The following is a 20384-nucleotide window of genomic DNA, read 5'->3' on the forward strand; positions in this document are numbered from 1 at the left end:
CCCGCCTGCACACCCGGGCTCTGCTCTTGCCTAAACAGTATAGCAGGTGATGCTTTCTCCTCTGTGGGGTCAGCCTTTTTCCATTGTCTGGTCCCCGACTAGACTGGATGCTGCCTGAGGCCAGGATCACATCTTCCGCTCTGTCTGTCCCCAGAGTGTCCCGCAGAGCACAGAACACACAGTAGGCAACTAATAGTAACATCGAAACCATTGTTTTGGGAAATGATCTTAAAATTCCATGTGCTGGCCATGACTATCTTTGGGAACATCTATAAGTACTGGCCAACAACAGAATGGGCCACCTGGCAAGTGGGGAGTAAGTAAACCTGGGTGCAGGTAAAGACTGGTGACCATGGGTGAGAGATGCTAGGGAAGGGATTCCTAGAGCACATGGGGAGGGGCCACAGAATATTGAACTTTCATTCTCTCCCTGGTTTTATGATCCTGCCTGCCTGAGCATGAAGGGACAGATGGAGGTTGGTAGGGTGACTCGTGTCTGGAACCCTGGAAGATGGCTTGCTGTGTTGAAACCAGCCCTTGAGATGGGCCAACTCGTTTAAGACTTGAAATGCCAGCGAGAGGCAGAGTTCGGAAGGCTTTAAATAGAGAAATGTTAAATTGAGTGTCCAGGACATGGGAGGTGCTATTTAGCATCCTAGGTGCCAAGGGTAGAGGTGGTGGTTTAGTCGCTAAGCTGTGCCTGATTCTTGGGACACCATGGACTGTAGCCTACCAGGCTCTTCTGTCCATCGGATTCTCCAGGCAAGAATACTGGAGTGGGTTGCCATTTCCTTCTCCAGGTGCCAAGGGTAAGACAGAAAAATCAGGCCTGGTGTCTGACTTCACTGAGCTTACAGTTTTGTTGGGGAGAAGAGAAGCTGCCCATAAACTCTGAAACATAAACCATAAAAGCAAATTAATAATGAAGAGTTCAGAATAAAGAGAGAAGCTGTGTTTCAAGGCCATACACGATTAACCACCCAATGACGGGTGTAGACAACAAGGCCTGGGGTTACCCGGAGGAGGAGGGGGCACCCACTTCTGGCTGCAGGGCTCGTGCAAAGCTCGGGAGGCTGGTTTCTGGCATTTTCAGTCTGTTAACTGCAGTTGTGACCATAGGGATTTGACTTCCAGGGACCATTCAGGGGAGCCCCTTGATGGCTGGAAAGCCCCGAGCCACTCCTGCGGCTCCCGGGGGGGGGCGCGCCACCCATCCTCTTCACCCGAGTGGCTGTCTGTGGCTCCTGTCCCCAGAGCGGAGCGATACACCTGGCCACTGTTTTCCTTGACCTGCCTGCCTCTGTGCGTGAGGTCTGCGCCTCATTACACCAGCAAGGTGTGGCATGGACCTGGGGGCAGGCTGGTGCCTCTCCCTAGGGGGCTGAAGGAGCAGTGGAGAAGTTGGACTCCGACAGGCTGGTCTGTGGATGGCAGGAGACCCAGCTGCAATCAACAAACACCTACAGCCAGCAGACTGTCCCAGCGGAGGGGGTGGGGAGGGCACTCTGCTCCCTGTACCCAATGCCCAAGTGTCCTCATGCTTGGTTTGGAAGGCAGCTCATAAGCTCAGCCTTGAACATGCCACCCAGCCCCCAGCCCCCACCTTCATGTCCCAGCTGAAGCCTCGAGCAGGGAACAAGCTTGTCTCCCTTTGCTGCTTCTTCTTGTCCCTGGGGGAGGATGGCAGCTCGTTGATGGTGGCTGTATGGATCTGGATCTTTGGACCACCTCCTCTGAAACCCTGGGTGGTAAGAATGACCAGGCCACAGGAGGGGAAACTCTAGGGGGCGTGGCGAGGGGCCAGAACCAGGCCCCACCCTCACTTGTAAGGGTTCCCATCTCCCCCAGCCCCTGTCGGGTCTTCCCTTGGCCCCTCTTTGGGGGCTTGGGGGTGCTGCCTTTCACAGCATCCCACGTGTCAGGGCTTAGATCCTCAGTGTCCTGGCTGCCTGGGAACAAAACCCCTTACTAGCCGAGCTGAGACAAGGGGGTGTTTTTCCAGCTGCATTTTCTCCAAGAGAGGAACAGGACCGTCTAGAAACCATGGAGGATTGCATATCTTGCAGGAGGCCCAGGGCTTGGCAGGCTGACTGGTGACCGCTGCCTCATTCCCTGGACCTGGACGGGCTGTGAGTTTTGGGGGGTGCTCCTGGCTTGTGTGCCGTGTCTGACACGTCACGGCCCTGTGTGTGTGGCTCTAGTCTGGGTCTGGGCGAGGCTGCCACGCCTTCCCCTCTCCACAGCCAGCGGCATTACCTGCTCCTCTGGTCTGGTTTCTGCTCCCTTGGCCACTAAGTTTCTCTCCCTTGTGGTGGAAGGTCTCCCATCCTCGGTTCTCTTTGCCGAGCTGAATGAGACAACTGACAGGTTTTGAACTTAACAAATGATCAAGCTCTTCTCAGCTCGGGATCTCAGCAACACCCACTTGCCTGGGTCCTCTGCGATGATTCATCACTCAGGTGCCTCCCGCATGCCCCCACCTCATCACACACCTACAAGGTCCCAGCTCCCTGGAGATTCCCAGAGGAGGAAGCCGCTCCCTTGGGTTCAGCCTTGATTGACACCCTGGTCTTCAGCGCGCTAGCCCATCCCAGTGTGTCTTTCCCAGGGAGAGCCCAGCGGGACCCCTGATCTCCCAGTCAGAGCCCCACCCAGCCTTGAGGCCACCTGCAGGGAGGGGAGGAGAAAACTAGTGGATATGAGGAAATGGGCCCTGGGAGGGGGTTCACAGAGTGCAGAGGATAGAGGGTGGGTGGGCAGTGCTCTGGACCCCTGCCTGGCCTCCCGCCCCCCCCCCCACCTCCCCTCACCTCCCCCAGGAGCTGGGGAGGGCGGGCGGGGTGAGCTGAAGGCAGCAGGAGTGACTTCACATCTTTGTTGCTGTAGATGCTGCGCTGAAAATAGTCCTCTCTAGGGCAGGCTGGCTCGGGGTGTGAAAAGCTCAGCTCCCAGGGAGCAGCAGGAACCAGCTAGAGAGAAAAATTAACCACAGGTCTGGCGCTTACTTGCCTGGCTGAGGAACACAAGCGTCAACCCTGCCGCCCTGCTTACCGCTGTTTAAGACGTTGGGGAGACTACACGCTCACTGTACACAGCTCATGGCGACCCTCGTCTGTGCCTCTCCGTTTCCTGAGGGCTTCCTGCACATCTGGTAGCATCTAACCTCCAGCTACTCTGGACATAGGTGGTAGCACCCTCATTTGATAGGTGGAAACTGAGGCTCAGAGAAGTTAATTTGCCAGCTTAAGGTCACACCAGGCTCCCCTGGTGGCTCAGTGGTAAAGAATCCACATGCCAACGCAGGAGATACAGGTTTGATCCCTGAGTCGGGACGATCCCCTGGAGAAGGAAATGGCAACCCACTCCCATTCTTGCCTGGAGAATCCCATGTACAGAGGAGCCTGGCGGGCTACAGTCCGTGGGGTTGCAGAGTCGGACGTGACTTAGTGACTGAACAACAGCAACACCACAAGGAACAAGGTCACATGGCTTCAGCAGTGGGGTCCTCTGACCCCAGTGCTTCCCCAGCAAACACTGGAGGCTGCACAGGGTCTCCAGTCTCTTGCCGTCTCCCAGCTGCTGCCTGCTTCCTGCACAGGAGGGCGAGTGGTGTGAGGACCTGAGTCCCCAGTGCTCCCTGGCGGGGTGGTCAGAGATGCAGGCATCCTCCCCACTGGAGGGAGTTTCTGAGGCCAGATGGAGCGGGGGCACTTCCCTACCTTGGCCCAAGGGCTGGCATTCTCAACCCAGTCTCAGTGTGATCACCGGTTAGTTTGTCTATTCCCAGCACGATCCCCACCCTCCATTTCCACCCTAAAGTACACTAGATAATTAAGTCTCTCTCAGGCCTCCTCAGTATTATGCAGATTAATTTATTATTTAAATCTGAATAGAATATTAGCTCATTGTCTTAATAGTTCTGATAAACGTTTTGGGGGGGGGGTGGCACAGGATGGAAATCCTCCCACTCACCCCCTCCCCCCATCAGAATGGAAAGACCCCTCAGGCAGGTGTGTGTGTGGGGGGGTGCGGCTCCAGACCCGAGGGCACACAGGCGGCTTTGCGCACATGCAGGGTCCTGCGCGTGCCCTACACAGCCCTCTCCACACAGGCCCAGCCTCCTGCCCAAGAAAGAAAGAAGGGGCAGGCGGGGAATGCAGGAACCACAGAGAGTTTCCCAGTCTGGAGGCTCTCCCCCTGCTGTTTGGACAGGATGGGGTGAGGGGGCAGAGTGAGAGTGCAGGAGACAGCTTCTGAGTGTCTGTCAGCGGAGGGGACTGTGGTTTGAGAGCTGGGAAGTCTCTCAGCACTTCAGTCTGCCCTTCTCAGAAATGGTTCTGGTAAGGGAGGATCTCCTTACCAGGGGTGCCCTGGTGGCTCAGACAGTCAAGAATCCGCCTGCAATGTGGGAGACCTGGGTTCGATCCTTGGGTCGGAAGACCTGCCACCCCCCCCTCCGCCCCCATCAGAGAAGGGAATGGCTACCCACTCCAGTATTCTTGCCTGGAGAATTCCATGGACAGAGGAGCCCTGTGGGCTACAGTCCATGGGGTCACAGAGAGTCAGACACAACTAAGTGACTAACACACTTCATCACCACAATCCAGAGAAAGCTGCTGGTGGAGGTGGTTGTGTTGAGGGACGTCCTACAGACACCAGAAGTGTGGGGTGCAAACTGTCCTGGCTTTGCCAACACTCTGCCTCCCCACCCTATCCCACATTCCAGGGGAACCCGGGCAAGGCCTAGGGGGCCCCTTCCTGTGAGGCCCGCCTCCTCTTCTGTCAACAGTCTCTGGCAAAGAGGAGTTCAGGCTCATTCTTGCTGCTTCCACCTCCTGCAGAGATGTTCTCTTGGCCACCTGATCTCTACAGCACGTACAGAGATAATAAGACCCTTAACACTGAGATCAGCACTTGAGCACAGGAAAGGAACTGTGGGCCTTCCACTAGGCATGTCTGTTATGGACTGATTGTGTCTCCCCAGATTCATACCTTGAAGCCCTAAACCCCAAGGTGATAGTATTGGGAGGAGGGGCCTTTGATGAGTGGCTGATTAGATGAGATCATGAGGGTGGGGCCCTCATGATGGGATTAGTGCCCTTGTAAGAACAGCAAGAGACCAGAGCTCCTTCCCTCTCTGCCAGGTAAGGTTCAGGTGGCTGTCTGCAAGCCAGGGAGGGTGGGGGGAGCTCTCACCAGGACTTTGATTGTGGACTTCTCAGCCTCTATCATCATAAGAAACAAGTTTCTTCAGTTCGAGCCACTCAGCGTGTGGTATTCCATTACAGTAGCCTGAGCTGACTAAGACAGTAACTTTTTGTAGATGTGGAAACTGAGGCCAGAGAGGTCACATGTTGCCCTTTGGCTGAAGAGCCGGTAGGTGGTCACGGAATAGATGATGTGACTGGTGCTCCAGGCACCATGCTGCACACTAACACAGGAGTCAGTGTCCACCTTGGGGGTGCGAGACTGGGTAGGGCCACAAGGGGACTGCCATTTGGTCCTGTGCTCAGAGCACTGACAGGGTAGAAGGTGTCTTTTCACACGTAGAACAGACACAACTCAATCCCTGAGGGATGAAGAAAGCGGGACCCCGATGAGCCCTCCTGGTGGAGGGGAGGGAGGCAATGCCAGGTGCCCCCACGTCTGAAGCTCCCCTGGCTGCATCCTACGTCGGGAAGGGTCGGTTTAGGGTCATTTTTACCCTAGCGCTCCCCACCCCAAGGTCTGGAATTGAGCGGGTGCCCTTGGCACAGACGGTATTGAATCCAGCCAGGAAGAATATATGGGACACATCGTGTGGCTGTGGTTTCTTTGCACCATCCAGTCATACAGCTGGCAATTAATTTCCCCTATAAATGAAACACCTTTCATATCACTTTATCTGGAGAGCTTGAATTGACAGCAGCGGGTGTAATTTATACATACTTTTTACCCATCTGTTAGCATTCAGGCTTCAGGCTGCTTGCGTTTTTTTTTTTTTTTTTTCCCTTCAATTCTCTCCCCAAATTGAAAGGATTAGGTTAGGATTAGGTGAGTGTTTTAACCAGATATTCACAAAGATGGATGGCGGTGCTTCCAGACGGCCGGTGCCCAGGGGAGGCCCTCACACGATGGTGGCCAGGTGGGGCTCAGTGATCTGGGAAATTGCCTCCACCTGAGAGCCAGCAGCCCTGCAGTCCGAGGCTGGAGCTGCAGAGGGCCTCGGGGACTCTCCGGGCCGTCCTTCATTTTACAGACGAGAAAACTGAGGTTCAGAGAAGCAAAGAGACACGTGCAAGGTTGAGCAGCTGGTCAGAGGCGGAGCTGGAAGGGGGTCTGGCTGGAGAGAGTGCCAGAGGGAGGGTTGCTCCATTTTACCTGATGGAGCAGAGGGGCACGGATGAGGCCCTGGAAGTACTTGGCTGGCCAGGGTACAGTTCCTTCTGCCCCTTGGTGTCCAAGGACGTGGGCACAACCCAGCCTCAGGCTCCTGGGATACGAGAGATGAACGCCGCAGGGCCTGGCCTTGAGAGGTCAAGGGCAGAGCTCTGGCCTTCTCGATGGCCCACCTCCGCCTCTCCCGGCTATTGCAAGGTGTCTGTGATCACTGCCTCCTTCATCCCCTCCTTCTTGCCCAGCTTCAGCCCTGGAGCCATTAGCAGTGTGACTCTGTCTGGTAAGAACCAGTAAGATAGTTCTGTATTAACGCAGGGGCCTGAAGAGATTTGGCCATTAAATGTTACATTAGACCCAAGGTGTCCTGTACATGCTCCCGGTGGAGTTTTTCAGGCAGCCTTGGCTGGGGGGCCTTGGCGAGGGGGAACGTGCTGGAACTGACAACCAGGTGGAGGTGGGGGTGTGGATGCTGGGCTGTGCGCTCCCCCTGGAGCCCCGAGGACATCCTGGAGAACCGTGGAGGAAGGGCAGGCGTGTCCTTGCCTCCCGTTCAGCCCCGCGGGCCCTGCTGGCTGTGGCTGAGTGCCCAGTTTGTCCCCAGCCCAGCGGGGCAGCAGCCCAGCTCACCTCTCAGTTCCGGGCAGCCCTGATTTCGCGTCTCCTATCGTCTAGGAGCTCATCCTCCTTATTGGACCAGATGTCCTGAGTTTTAGCTCCAAAAATACACACATGGAGGTGAGGGAACAGACAGAGGAGAAGCTGTTTCCCTTTCCAGGGAGGACGTGAGACCTGCAGGGAATAATTAGTGAATAGCATTGGCTTCATCAAAATACAACTGCCTGCCTCCTACAGGGCAGGTGATTACTGTTTGAGTGGCCAGGAGGGGAGACATGGCTGTTGGCTGAAGTCAGCTAGTCTTCCTGTCATCCTAAGTACCCAGCTGCCCAAACACCTACATGACCCAGCTAAATACCCATCCACCTAACTCCCCACCCACCCAACTAGCCATCCATCTGTTTGTTCTCCTAGGATCCTGGGTAAACCGTGCAGTCTCTTCGGGCCTAAGTTTCTCTGCTGAAATGGAGATAAGAATTCTCCCCTGATCTCCTCCTGAGCTTGTTAAAGGATCTGATGGACCCGAGGACGATTCTGGCAAGTGGTGCAAAGAATACAGATATCAGACAGTGGGTATATTAACGACTGTTACCATTACTACCACGCTGCTGCTGTCTAAACCCTTCCTGACTTGAGATCTCGGCTAACTCTCCCCTCCCTTGGACCGGTGACTCTGCACATCCGCGGAAGGGAGGCTTGGGAACTTGTTTTAAAGATTTCCTCCCAGCCCTGCAGGGCGGGGCAGATCCTGGAGGAAGCTCAGCTGCCCCGCCTCCTCCCTGCACGGGCAGCTGGCTCCTCCCCCTCCCAGAACCCAGCAACGGGAGGAGGAGCAAAGCGGGGAGGGCCGCTATAAGAGCATTAATGGCCGGGCAGGTTGGAGGGAGACCGCAGACAGATGCTGGTTGTGCTTGTGTTTTCCAACGTTAGGGCCTCAGAACCAGAAAAAAACAACAACAACAACAAAAAAAAAACTGGGAGCTTTAAAACCAGGAGGCTAATTGTTCGGATGGGAAGATGTTATTTACAGTAATGGGGTAATGAGGAAGGAGGCGCAGAATGAGAAGGGTGGTTTTGGCTGGAGCAGCCCAGTCCATCCGGGGGGTTTCTGGGGGCAGCCAGGGGGCCATCCTCTTGAGTCGGGCCGTCTACCTGCGTTTACCCTGTATCTCACAAGTCACCCTCCTTTGGGGAAGGCCCACATGAAACAGAAGCAGACATCTCCTCGCCCAGGGTTTCTGGAGTGGGAGCCAGATCACCTCCCCAGCCAGCATGAAACACGTGGCCCTGGCCCAGGGAGCCTTCTATTCTTTAAGGCCCAATCAGTCACCCCCTCTCAGGAAGCCCTCCTGACTTCTGCAACTCACAGGTGGTCTCTTCAGACCCCCTGGATCTCTGAGTCTGAACTGCAGAGACCCTTGACCACACAGCTTGCTGGGCTCGAGTTGGGAAAGGAGGATGAATTACACTGGGGGGCTTTAGGATAAGTGGATGGAGTTGGGGAGGAGGAGAGGGGTTAAATTCTTCAGCAGCTCAGCTGAAGGAAGAAATTGGAAAATCCAGGTAACAAGGGCTCTGTGGGGCCCCAAGCCTCTGGCCCCTCATTCATCTGCCTGCTCACTGGATCTTGCCGTAAAAAATGAAAACAGACGTTGAGAATCCACACTCAACATGCACCAAACTTGATCTTAGATCGATTCTGGCTAGTCACTTGAGAATATTAAAAAACTGCAGATCTCAGAGGGGGAAAAAAAAATCATCTTTCCTTTGAAGCAGAAAATGGTCCTTTTGCAAATTAATGGCCGGGTGGGCCAAAAGCCCCTCCTGGAAGGGAGAAGGGGGCCTGTCAATATCTCAGGAGAAGCAGAAGGGTCTGGCTGGGGTGATGGGCTCACGGGGCCAGACACTGCTGAGCCGAGCTGGACACAAACCACAGGTGCGCTGTGAGAGGGCCTAGCAGTGACTCTGGGGGAGAAGGAACCCAGACAGGCTGCTTTCTGTAGACAGGGCCCACTTCCAAATGCCAGGAAACAGATTGTGCTGTGCTTCTCCGGACGTTCCTTAAGAAGTGGCTGGGCAGCCAGTAGTAGCATGGGCTGCAGGAGGGGTGGGAGCTACATTCACAGGATTGCAGGTGACTTGGAATCTTAGACTTCTCCAAGGAGCAGCTGGGCTGGGCTCTATAATCTCTCTTGTCTGCTCTATTAAGCTCTCCCTGTCGCCTGCACAGAGCCCACTACCAACCACAGAGCCGTCTCTGTCTCCTGAGGCGCTAGGTTGGTTTACACCTATCTTCCTGTCTTCTCCATGCTCCAAAATTCTACCTGGTTCCTAAGCCCCCCTGTCTCCCCAGCACACGGCCCTAAGGCACACATGGCCCAACACTGGGCTTCTTCTTGTCCCCACATCTGTGAACTAACCAAGGGGTGAGAACCCCAGTTCTCTGTGACACCCCGTGTCCCCTATGGGACCTGGTGGATTGTGAAGCTGGGTCCCCTGTGATTTAGTGCCAGACCATGAGGCCACGCAGGGGCTGAATCTTCACCCATATCTGCCTGGACGCCTCCTGGGATTTCTTTCTTCTCCTTCCTTTGCTTACAAAAGTAGAAGAAGATAAGATAGGAGTCATCCTTCCGCTTAAAGGTAGACGCACAAGGCAGACTCTGGGTTAATTAGCAAAGGTCTTCCAGCTGCACCCCTACCTTGCCCCCACCCCACCCCAGTGCCAGCACACAGAGTGGGTAGGAAGAGGAAGACGAGGGGTCAATTCCCCAATGGCTGGAGAGAGGCTGCCAAGCTCTGTCCCTCAAAACCCTCAGGAAGAGGAGCCAGCTCTCCTGCCCCAATCTGGGAGAGTGGGGAGCAGAACCCGAGCCCTCTGCACCCTCTGCTCCCTGGGGCGGGGGGTGGGGGTCATCAACACGGAGGCCCAGTCTCTTCCCACAACCACAAGCTCAGCCCCCGTTTGGGTCCAATTCATCCAGCCTTCATCTACCACGTATGCACTGCCCACCACAAGATGCCGGCAAGCTGTCAGCTCAACAAACATTCAGTGTGCATATTCTGAGGGCAGAGCCTAAAACAGATGCTAAAATCTAGAGGTTTATGTAACTGAATATAGCCCGATGACACAGTCACGTGTGTCCCTGAGAGTCTCCTTCGGATCTGTAACGCCTGACCTTGAATCCCAGCTCTGCCACTTTGGTGCTGTGTGCATGCGTGCTCAGCCGCTTCAGTTGTGTCTGACTCTTTGCGACCCCGTGGACTGTAGCCCGCTGGGCTCCTCTGTCCATGGGATTCTTCAGGCAAGAATACTGGAGTGGGGTGCCATGCCCTCCTCTAGGGGATCTTCCCAACCTAGGGATCAAACCTGCGTCTCCTGAGTCTCCTGCATTGCAGGCAGATTCTTTACCCATGGAACCACGTGGGAAGCCCAGTGGTAGTGTGACCTGGGACCAATTACTTAACTTCTCCCTGCCTCATCACTCCCATCTGTGAAATGAGCCACTGTGCCAATTAAATGTTAGACCTGACCTATTATACTGTCGTTTCCTGGGTTCCCGCTGGGTGTGAGAGCCTGGGTGAAATGCTGAGCCCACCGCCCTGAGCCCTGTGGTGTTTACCCTGCATGCAGGGCCCTCACAGCCCTACGGACCCCCCTGTATGGGTGGCATGGAGGAGACCAGCATCCGGGTCAGATCTGGGAACACCATGAGCAGGCAATCAGGAGCTGTTGCTTGAGGCGCTGATGAGCTCCCTGAGAAAGGCCACTGCTCGGGGAGCTGGAGGGTGTCATTTCTGAGTCCTTCTGTAGCACCGGAGTCCATTTATGGGGAGGTCACTTATGAATATTAAACTCTTTGCTCCGGGCTCCAAAGAGTCCCGCTGCCCTGCTCTACCCAAAAGTCAAGGTTACAGCCCAAATAAACAAAGCTGCCCTTCTCCAGAAGAAACACTGTCTCACACACACACACACTCGCATTCACACCTGCAGTATCTGAGGCGGAAGCAGGAGGGGGAAGTGCAGGGGTTGGGGCAGCTGTTTCCTCACCCTGGCTCCATGGGGAGGGGGTGTCCTGGCCCACAGGCTCCCCTGACTTGTCTCCCTTGCTAGTTTCTCAGACACACCAGGCTCGGCTTCCCCAAGCAAGTGGGGTCTGACTTTACAAACAAGACAGGGAGCTTCCAGGAGAGGGCGCTGTTGGAACATCCTGGGAGTGGGAGGCACCGGGCGGGCCTGCAGCGGGCACACAGGGCTGGCTGGAGCCCTGGGCTGCGCCCAGCCCCGCGGGGAGAGGGAGGGGCCCTGCGGGTCTAACTTTGGTGCACTTGCTAAAAATGCAGTAAGCCTGAGGGTGGGGCCGGGAGCCTTAGCTGCTTCCTGAGAGGCTGACTCAGGTGGCCTCCGAGGCCAGGCTGAGAGAAGCTGGATGGGACGCTAGGATGGCACAGCCCCCCAATCTCCCCTCACTCACACCCAAAGAGACCGAGGCCCCCGGGGCTGCTCTCAGCCCCAGTGAGTATGACGAGGGCTTGCCTCACTCCATCCCTCCCCTGGGGACAGAAATAGAACCAGGCAGGGCTGAACAGCGGTTATCAGGAGGCTGAGTCCCCGAGGAATGTTTGGGGCCAGCTGAGGAGGGGCCTGGGGTCCGGTGGTCAGAGCTGGCATCCAGGCACGGGTGTGTAACTCTGGGGCTGTCCTCGTGCGGGACGCTGCTACCGCCAGGTAGCCGGGCTGAGTTACAAGGACACAATGATTAAGGTGGCAAAGCCAAGGAGAGAGTGAGGGGACAGGGTGAGAGAGGCAGGGTGACAGACACCGGGAGACAGAGGCAGGCAGCAGGGCAGAGGGACAGAGAGACCGGCAGCAGGGGACAGACACACTGATGGGAACTCGGAAAGAAGGGAGAAAGGGGAGGGCTGAGTCGGATTCATTCTGTGTCACCCAGAGCTTCTCCCAGAAGCTGAAAGAGGATCTGCTGAAGGAGAAGAGACAATGGTGGAGAAGAGACCGTGGCAGCTACAATGCCCGGGGAGCTTTATGCGGTCTCTTGGCCTGTCACCACGTCTCCATCCTCCTCCTCCTCACGATTATTATCTACCCTTTGAGCGTCTGAGCCGCGCCAGGCACCCCATGTGTGCCAGCCTTTATCCTCCTAAATCCCTACCTCAGGGCCAGTATGAACACCTCTACTTTATAGAAAGGGGAAGGGGGGCTCTGACCTGCGACTTTCTAATACCATCTTCCCCTCAGGCTTCTTCACTGCTCCAGAGAAGTTTCCAAACACGAAGGGTTTGCCTTAGCAGGAAGAGACCAAACTAGACCTGCGAGGGTCTGTCCAGGTGGGCGTGTGTGTGAGGAGGGGGCTGGGGCAGTTCAAATACCACAGCCCCCCATTCACTTCTGACCTCTCACCATCCACATGCAGGCGCTGAATAGATCAGAGAGTGTGAACCTTCTGTTCTACGTCCCAGGCCAGGCAGAGGTGGTGGCCCAGGCTGCTCCTGGCCCCTCCTTTCCCTTGTGCAGCCCCAGCCTGGAGGGGTCACCCCAGGTCTGGGTGACTGGTGCTAGCCCCCCAGGGTCCTCACCTTGGGGTGCTCCCCTGGGAGCATGGGGACAAGGAGCCAGTTAGAACTGGAAAGAGAAAACCTCTTGTCCCTACTCCCCAGTGAGGCTGTGGGTTTCACCACCACCAGGCTGTGTGGGGGAGGGCAGGAAAGCCTTGGGCTGCTGATCCACAGGGTCGGGCCTGAGTCCCAGCTCTGCCACTCAGCAGCTGTGTACCTTCAGTGAAAGGTCCTTAACCTCTATGTGACAGCTTCACCGCCTATGAAATGGTCCCGGCGTCCGGGGTGGACGATCAGATGAGAGTCCATGTGATGCACTCGGTCCTGGCACACAGCAAAGACTCGGCAAATATCTGCTGACATCTCTTTAATCACGAGCATCATTGCTTTGGCCTCTCACACCTCCTCTCTCCCTACTCCTTAGCCCCATCTCCTCTCCCTCAAACTGTCAAGCCTGTTTTCAGAGGGTCTCCAGGCGCTGTGCCTCTGCTATGCTTGGAGCCACTCATGGGAAGGCGGTGAGGAAGAGGGGGCCAAATTAATTCAGTTCAACATTCCTGAGTGGTTTCCCTACAGAACCCTGTGACCAGCACCAGGCATGTTGCTGCTGCTGCTAAGTCACTTCAGTCGTGTCTGACTCTGTGCGACCCCATAGACAGCAGCCCACCAGGCTCCCTCGTCCCTGGGATTCACCAGGCAAGAACACTGGAGTGGGTTGCCATTTCCTTCTCTAGTGCATGAAAGTGAAAAGTGAAAGTGAAGTCGCTCAGTCGTTTCCGACTCTTAGCGACCCCATGGACTGCAGCCTACCAGGCTCCTCCATCCATGGGATTTTCCAGGCAAGAGTACTGGAGTGGGGTGCCATTGCCTTCTCCGACCAGGCATGTTAGACTTTCTTTTCCCCTCAAGGAGCTTCTACCAAATAGGAGGAGCATGGTGCGTATATGAGTAACTTTCACTCATTCACTCATTCATTCACCACTAAGCTTTCCTTCACGATCATCAGTGATCCAGCAGGGTGTGATCAGTTGCAGGAGTGAGGAAACAAGAGTAGAATTCTGCCCTGGCACGAGAAGTGGAGTAAAATAAAAGATTCAGTCTCATAAAGGGAGGGTCCCATTCTTGGGAGGCTAATGTCACATCATGGGGGTGCCTGTATAGCCACTGCCAAAGGGATCCGGAGCTTAGGAGCCAATCAGCAGACACACGGAACCTGAGTTACACAACCTGGTGTTGTCACGGAGAGGATTCACCCTCACCTTCATGGTCAAGATTTATGAAAAGCCTTGTGTGCCTTTTTCACGGCATTGCTCAACAGCCCTGGGAGGCAGCCGGGTTGGGGCTGAGTGTCCCCAGCTGTTGCTATGGACACTGCACAGGGAGTGACACAACTCACTCACAGTCCCCGGCACTGACTGTCAGAGCCAGACTGAGACCCTGGCCTCCCTTGGGTCTAGGACTCCATTTAGGCCCCATTGTCCCCACCTAGGCCTTCTTCTCCAGGAGCTGGATGTGGGGTGACTGCTTCCGTTTACCTCCCTGGGGAGCTCATCCCCCATCCTCAGGGGGCCCCTGAGCAGCCCCAGTAGCCCCAGTACATCCTTGGCCCCTGGAAAGAGCAGAACCCTCTGTGAAGCTCAGCTGCAGTGCCTGGGGTTCCCAGGGGCCCCGGGGGTGGGTGATGGTATCTGCACCCTCCGTCCCTTTGGCATTTGACCTTCTCTTCTGATTTGCATCTACCCCAAATGAGGTCCGGAGAAGGCAATAGCACCCAACTCCAGTACTCTTGCCTGGAAAATCCCATGGATGGAGGAGCCTGGTGGGCTGCGGTCCATGGGGTCGCTGGGAGTCCGATGTGACTGAGAGACTTCACTTTCACGCACTGGAGGAGGAAATGGCAACCCACTCCAGTGTTCTTGCCTGGAGAATCCCAGGGACGGGGGAGCCTGGTGGGCTGCCGTCTATGGGGTCGTACAGAGTCGGACACGACTGAAGTGACTTAGCATAGCAAGTGAGGTCTGGGGCAGTGCTCCCAACCTTGTTGACTGTCTTGTCTTTTCTGGGGGCCTCATCAGGTCCTCAGCCCCTCGTCCCACCCCCGGCCACGCGCTCCGCATGGGCTGACTGCATCCCCCTCACCTCCCGCCACAGGCAGCTCCAGGTCCCCCCAGGATCCCGGGGCCCCCCGCCCCCATCCTGCTGACAGGAACGTGTCTTCTGGGCCCACAGGTGGGGCCCTCAGCGCATCCCACATTAGAACCCGCTGGAGCTGTGAGGCGGCCAAAGGGCCAGTTGTGTAGAACCTGGAATGGTCGGTAGGGAACTTCCGGGCTCTGTGGCATCACCAAGCATCCGCTTCTTGCCTCAGACTCGGGGGAACGAACCAGAGTCTTCTCACAGAGGCCTCGAGGCAGTGATGATGGCGGGAGCCTGAGGCTTGGGCAGGTCTCAGGGACCTTTAATTTCTCCTCTGGGAGGTCCCAGGCCCGTCTGTGGAGAATGGGGTGAGGCACCCCCCACCCCCCCGCCACCTCCCTGAAGCCTCTCAGACCAGGGCAGCCCCATCCACGGCTGAGGCCCCGGCTCGGCCCACCTGCCACCCTCCCCAACCCCCGCAGTTGTCTCTTCAGGAAGGTTTTCTTCTTTCCCCAACGCTGCTCTCTGCCCCCTCAGGGGGGTGTCTGGCTGACAGGCATTCGCTGGCTGGCGGGGTCGGGAGGGGCAGCCGCCCCCATGCCCCTCCTCTTCCGCGTGGGCTCCGGGAACAGGCCGTGGCCCCCAGCCGAGCTCCAGCATCTGCCTCGAATGGCTCTGACCGCCTTCAAGGGCATTGCCAGGAATAGATGCGGCCACCCCGCCGCCCGCGTGGGCCTGGCAGCCTCTGCCTGCCCTTTCTCCAGCCTTTCTGTGCACTTCCCAAGGAGCGTCCAGCCCCGACGTGCAGGTGAAAGCCCTGTGGGACGCCACCGTGTGCTGGCTTCTTCAGAATGTGCAGAGCCGTATCCCTAGACAGCCCAGCACACGCTGCCCGGCCACCTCTCAGCCACCAAGCTGCAGCCCCCCGCCCCGGCCGGTCACCCAGCAGGTCTGTCAGAGCAGGAGCCCTTATTGATGGAGCTGTACCCCTTGGATTCATGGCCCAGAAACCAAGTCAGAGAGATGAGGTGCTTGCTCAGTCACAGCTGGCCACCAACCACAGTGCCTCACCTTATTCTAGTCAGGAGCCCTAGGCGTCTGCAGGAAAGGTAATACTCTGAGGCCGGAAGAGGGCAAGGCGCCGGGGAGAACAGGGCACCTGAACCCCTCTGGGCAGGTGGTGTTCAGGTCATGAGAGAGGAGGTGGGACTTGGTCCCAGGATGCAGGGATGAACGGATTACCTCTGATCACCACAGAGTGGAACAATGAGGCCTGGGACGTGAGGGACAAGGAAAAAGGAGAGGGTGGGCTCTGACTATGTGGAACCCACGGAAAGAGATGTCAAGGCACTGGGAACTCAATCTTGACTCTGCTATGAGGGTGCCAGCGTGACTCCAGCAGGTGGAAGAGATTCTGCCACCAGCCACGGCTGCGCAGGGTTTACAAAGTGGCTCCTTGACACCGTGGGGCAGGCCCTGTTCTAGGATCCAGAAAGAGCAGAGAGAACAAGGTTCCTGCTCCCATGAAGCACATGGAGAGAGGTCACGCAGGTCAGGACAGGACAGGTTGGGTGGAGACAGACACAGTGAAGCAGAGGAACAGGGAGAGGATGCTGGTCCTGGGGCCAGGGCACAGCTGTTTTATACTGAATGGCCAGGGAAGGCCTCTCTGGCAAGGCGACATGTGAGAAGATGCCTGGAGGAAATGAGGGAAAGAACCAAGTAATCGGGTGGGAAAAAGAGTGTTCCAGGCAGCAGGCAGAGCAAGTGCAAAGGCCCTGAGGCGGGGGTGTGCTGGGCCGGCTAGGGGAAGAGCTGTCTACAATCACAGGAGTGTCTCAGCTTACTACCCCAAGATCAAGCTTCCTCAAACAGAGCCCCTCCTGCCTTCACGCTCCCATCTTTCCCCCTCCCCCAGGCCGGAGAGCATCTTTGCCGAAGGGTGATCCAAAGATGGAATTTGGAATCTGGGCACAGCCAGGAAGGGGAAAAAAAACAAGACTCTGAATTCTTAACCTCAAGGTGTGTCCCTTATTTAGTGTGAGGCTCTTTTCTCTGCCCACTGCTCCTTCGTCCGTGTGCAGGACTCTGTGCCTATCCCCTGGGAGGACAGAAGGGGAGCTGAAGTCCCCGAGTGTGGAGGGAGTCTTGGGGAGGAGGGCCCCAAGGAGTGTAAGCCTTCGGAGTGGCCAGGCTTGGGGCAAGAGAGGAGCAAAGGCTTAGGGGGTGGATGACTCTGTGTGTGTATGTCTGTGTGTCAGGAGTAAGGGGAAGCCAAGAGGCCCCATGGCGGCTGGAAAACGATTCCCCTGTAAGAAAGGGGAGGGCGCGGTGATGTTCCATGATGTTCTAGAAGGTCCTCTTCCCTTCTCTGTTAGGGCTGTGTTGGCTCTCGCTCCCTCCTGTGCCTGTGTCTGTGTCTCTGAGTGAGTCTGTGAGTCTGCATGCATGTCTGTGAGATGTCTCTCTCTCTCACTGTCTCTTTCTGGTTCTCTCCCGTCCCGTCTCCGAGCTGCCTGCAGCCTCTCAGTCTCCCCGCAGTGCCTCTTTCTCTGTCTGGCTGGCTCTGTCTCTCTTGGTCTCCATCTCTCTCTCTCCCTCCCTCTCTTCTCCCGCCCCCTTCTCCTCTTTCTCTCAGAACAGGAAGAGGCCTGCAAAAGAACTGCGATTTCCCTCCCGCCCGCCTCCCCACCCCCTTTCCCTCCCCAGGTTTTTTCTCTGCTCCTTATTCAAGGCAGATAAAGTGCACACAGCTGCTCCCAGCTGAAACGGGCCTTAATTGCACCCCCGTTGCCATGGCGATCCCTGATGATCTCCGTGGCTGGAATGTTGCCCTCCGATCTCCCTGCTGGGGCCTCCGGGCTCCGCAGCCTTGCTGGCCCCGGAGCTGCCCCCACGCGGCACCCTGGCAGGGCAGCGAGGTGGCCCCGAGCACCTTCCCCCTCCCCCACCTTGGTCTTGGTCACTCCTAGGGACATTCTGGGGTCCAGAGCAATAATGCACATGCTCCTGGCCAGGGACAAAGCATTCCTCTGTCACTACCTAGGCACTGGTTTTAGGGGTAGGAGGGACCCAGGTCAGAGTGCTGCGCTCTGAGCTTCACTCCCCACCTGTGGACCTGCCACAGCCACACCCAGGGTGAGCACAGGAGTTGTCAACACTAAGCAGCCTTTTCACTGCAGTTCCCATCTGAATAGCCCCTGGCACATGGGGGTGGTGGGCACTGCAGGGAGGTGGACCCAAAGACCCCTCCTATGGTGGCACAGTTCTGCAGAGGGACAGGTGCGGAATCAGGCTGACCGAGCCCCGCTGTGGAAGACAGGGGTGGGGGAGAGTGGTGCCTACAGTGGGCACTTCAGAGGGAGAGGGACACCCCAGAAGGATGTGCCTTCTGGTGCCTGAGGGCTGCCCTACAGTCCACCACCTATACGGGGTGGTGGGGTGTGTACACGTGTGTTGTGTGCTTGTGTGCTGTGTTTGCACATGTGTGTGCTTGAGTGCTTTGTGTGCACACACGTTGAGTGCATGCATGTTGTGTGTGTACACACACACGTGCTGTATGCACACATGTTGGGTGCATGCATGTTGTGTGTGCACATGTGCTGTATGTGCACACATGTGTATGCATGTGTGTGTGGCCTCATCCACATGTCTGCTATACACTCCCCTCCACAGGACCCTCCCTTGGCATCCAAGCTGGGCCACACTAGACTGTGTGTTCACAGCTCAGCGGCTCCTGACAGGGGTCTCGGGGAGGGCAGCGTAACTAACGCCCCAGTCAGGACACCCCGAGGAGCCAGCAGATGCGAAGCGGGATGGCTCTGACCAGTCCCGGGAGACCCGCCACTGGCCCTGGTCCTCTGCCATCACCACTCTGTCCTCTGAGTACCAACCCCAGCTCTAGTCTCGTGAGACCTACAACAAAGTGGGATTTCTGAACCCTTGGCAAACCTGGAGGTGGGGGTGTCCCAGCACTTTCTGTCTGAGGCCTCCTCTGGCCAGGCAGGTAGGTGGGCCAGGCCCCTCCCTCTGGTCTGGGTCAGAGCCCTGGACTCTGCCTGGACACTGCTGGCCCCTTCCCTGGGTGGCATGTACGACCTGCTCGCCGACCAGTGGGTGAGCTCAGGGGAACAGCAGCCAAGGTCCCCGGCATGGAGCATCTTTGGTGGCCCTGCTCTCTTCCAGCGATGGTGACAATGGAACGCACTCCACCCTTAGCCCCGCTGGGGGTATAATAACAGTAATCATAGCAGTGGGAGTAGCAACAGCTACTGCTTATTAAGTGGTGGCCACGTGTGAGGGACCGTGGGTAGACCTGCACGCTCACCATGGCCAGTCCTTGAGGCCAGGACTGTGAATGTCACACAAATGGGAAACGCGTCACCTGCCTAGCCAAGGCCACTGCGCTCTCGATGGCCATGTGTGTGGGACCCTGAGATGGACCCAGAGACATCTGTCCCGCCCCAGCCTTTGGTGAGCAGCTTACCCAGAGTCTGGGAGGCTCCTAGGCCCAACACCTCCTGCCTGCAGTGAGACAACGTGCGGGTTGTGTTGGAAGCAACAGGAAGGCTTTCTGCATGATTCTCTGTCAGCGACGCCCCCACCATCCAAGCGCCCGCCCCACCGTTAACCTCAAGTCCACTGGATGCTGCTCTTGGATTATCCTCTCTCTCTCTCGGACCCCACGCTAGGAGGTTTTCCATTAATACTTGCTTTCAAACTGTGGTGCTGGAGAAGACTCTTGAGAGTCCCTTGGACATCAAACCATCTAAAGGAAATTAACACTGAATATTCATTGGAAGGACTGATGCTGAAGCTGAAGCTCCAATACTTTGGCCACCTGATGTGAAGAGCCGACTCATTGGAAAAAGACCCTGATTCTGGGAAAGATTAAAGGCAGGAGGAGAAGAGAGCGACAAAGGATGAAATGGTTGGATGGATTCACTGATTAAATGGACATGAACTTAGGCAAACTCCAAGAGGTGGTGAGGGATAGGGAGGCCTGGCGTGCTACAGTCCATGGGGTCACAGAAAGTCAGACACAACTTAGTGACTGGAAAATAGCAACAACAACAAAGTAAGTGAAGGCATGAAAGACCTTTGGGGCCTCAACCTGAACTTCCCTTATCTCACTCCTGCAATGACTACAGAATTCATCTCCTCTCTTTCTGTACACCTGAGACCCCAATACAGTCCCAAGCCAGGTCCTCACTGCCTCCCATCCCCTCGTAGTCCCCACAGCCTGAGTGAGCCTGAGACAGGGCTGGCATCGCCGGTCTGCTCAAGTCCCCTGTAGCCTGCAGGACCATGCTGCCTCCAGGTCAGTCCAGGTCCTCCGGAGGAGACCGGGCCCCTGCCTCCTCTCGAATACTCCTCCTGCTTCCTCACCATGGTTCCTACACCTGGCCGTTGACCTCAAGGCTTCCTCTGCCTGGACCGCCCTTCCTCTTTTGTTCTGACTATGGAAATAATATTCCTTTTTGGTCTCACTTAGTCGCCAGCACCTCCTACCGCATTTGTTTTACTAAACTGACCACCTTAATGCCATGTGCTATTGCTATAGGCTGAATGAACAGATGAACATCGAGGGGCATCCAGAGAAGACAGGCCACACATCTGGTGTCTTCTCTAGCTCTCAGCTCAGTACTAAGATTCTAACTAAGCCCCAGTCAGCCCTTGGA

The 20384-nt window shown here is 56.5% G+C and overlaps 1 protein-coding gene and 2 long non-coding RNA genes across 52 annotated transcripts in view; 1 reads left to right on the top strand and 2 right to left on the bottom strand.

Annotated features, from left to right (window-relative positions):
* CELF4 (CUGBP Elav-like family member 4) overlaps nt 1-20384 on the bottom strand; it is a 312994-nt gene that overhangs the window by 179786 nt on the left and 112824 nt on the right. The window lies entirely within an intron of this gene.
* Nucleotides 6036-7718, bottom strand: LOC123331116. The gene is made up of 3 exons (XR_006547580.2): nt 7586-7718; nt 7006-7167; nt 6036-6655 (listed from the first exon to the last, which is right to left on the bottom strand). It is a non-coding gene; the product is annotated as an uncharacterized LOC123331116 (long non-coding RNA).
* On the top strand, nt 6520-8613 carry LOC123331117. Its single transcript, XR_006547581.2, has 2 exons — nt 6520-6658; nt 7408-8613. It is a non-coding gene; the product is annotated as an uncharacterized LOC123331117 (long non-coding RNA).

The sequence above is a fragment of the Bubalus bubalis genome, chromosome 22 (assembly GCF_019923935.1).
Source record: "Bubalus bubalis isolate 160015118507 breed Murrah chromosome 22, NDDB_SH_1, whole genome shotgun sequence".
NCBI classification, from domain to species: domain Eukaryota; kingdom Metazoa; phylum Chordata; class Mammalia; order Artiodactyla; family Bovidae; genus Bubalus; species Bubalus bubalis.